Here is a 1,850-nt window from a genome sequence, read left to right as displayed (position 1 = left end):
ATGAATTGCATTTACTACCCTTCACAAGTCAATCCTCTTCGAGTGGTGGATTTGCTGCACTCCATCTATATAATTAATATCCACATAATTTCTTCAATACTATAATACCAAAAACAGATGCCAAATCTGATGCCTTTAATTTACAAATTTTGCTCACTTTCACTCAAACTTTTTATAGTCATCAGATCTATGTACGTGAAATGTTTCGTTCACATGACCAGGGCGAAGAAACACACAATTCTGAATTTCAACATGTTTCAAGTGTCAGCAAATTTCCAAAGTCATTTTTTCATAGGTTAGTATGATGCAGTGATTTCTAAAACATCAATTAAGAAAACATAACGGCTTGTAATGGCTTCTACAGCAAAAGGACCAAGCTGCACTTAACAGTATTCAAGTCTCTGGGAATGCGGGGTTCGGAAGGACTTATAAACCAGTATACCTGGTAAGGATGGCAATAGGTTCCGCCTAAGGCACTTGACTGCTAACCAGAAGGCTGACGGTTCAAACCCACCAGCCACTCCTCTGAAGGTTGGGCAATCTACTTCCGTAGTGATACTGCCTCGGAAACCCAAGGAGGGGTCGCTGTGAGTCGGGTCCGACTCCACAGCATTTAACAACGAAAACAGCAAACTCCTCGGCACCACCCCTACGTACTTTACTTCCCTTCCGCCACACAAGGAGCACAGAGCCTAGGCGAGGGCTGGGTATTTATAGGATCTATAAGAGCCACGAAGCCAGAGCGCGACCCCGGGCCACGGACGGTGCCGACTCGCATATCACGCACATCCCGCTTGCTCCCGCGGCCCTGCCCTCTCTGCACGCCATCCCTACCCGGAACCCGGATCTTCCAGACTTCAGGCTCTGTTGGTTCCCGCCTCCGGCTTTCCACATCAGACGCAGTTTAGCTCAGTCCATTCCAGCCCCCTCCCTCCCACATCCCTCTCAGCGGACAGTCTAACCCCGCCTCCGCTCTCTCTGCTGAAACTCAAGGCGCGAACAGTAGCCCCACCCCTTTCTCCCTCCCCTCGGCTGGCACCATAGAGACGCCACGCGTGGCCAGAGCGGCTCTAGCCGGCAAAGTCCGCCAAAGCCCTAGGGGTACTACCCAATTGTGAGCTGAAGGCAAGGCACTCGCCTTTTGGTCGCGCGGGTGATACTTCGATTTTTCCCTGGCTTTGCCCCAAAAAGGAGACCTTTGGGACGACTGAGTGGGATGTGAAAAGTGCCTTGTTAGTTTCCCTCTGTCAAATCTGAGGATTCGTTTCTCCGCTTACCCCGCGCCATGTGACACACACAGCGGCTGACCTCTCCACCCGGCGCCCAAGTGGTGGCCAGATGGAGTGCGTTATAGGCCTTATCCCTCAGACTATTGAGATAGGAAAAACAGGGCGTCGTGAGTCCTGAGATCTGTCCGATTTCCTTCACTGGATACTTCAAGGTGGACGTCAGTTTTTCACCAGCCGATGGGACCGCGCGATCTCGCAGATCTGATGCTCTTCTATGACACTTTACCGCCCCCTTGGGGATCTCTTGATAATTATTTTTGCCATTATGTACGCTGGGGACCTGCTCTTGTGACTAGCAGTACACTGATGGAACATTTAATCATGACCATTGTTGTTATGTGCCATCGAGTGGGACCGACTCATAACGGCCCCTCCTTGGGTTTCCGAGACAGTATCACTACGGAAGTAGATTGCCCAACCTTTCTTCCGAGGAGTGGCTGGTGGGTTTGAGCCGCCAGCCTTCTGGTTAGCAGTTAAGTGCCTTAGCCACTGTGCTACCAGAGCTCCCAATCATGACCATTAAATGCTCTTTAAAAAAAAAAAAAAAATGATCTTATTTTC

Source organism: Orycteropus afer, unplaced genomic scaffold, assembly GCF_000298275.1.
Source record: "Orycteropus afer afer isolate SDZICR_OR568_19922 unplaced genomic scaffold, OryAfe1.0 scaffold00425, whole genome shotgun sequence".
Lineage (NCBI taxonomy): Eukaryota > Metazoa > Chordata > Mammalia > Tubulidentata > Orycteropodidae > Orycteropus > Orycteropus afer.
The sequence above is the reverse complement of the archived record's forward strand: the minus strand, read 5'-3'. Positions refer to the sequence as shown.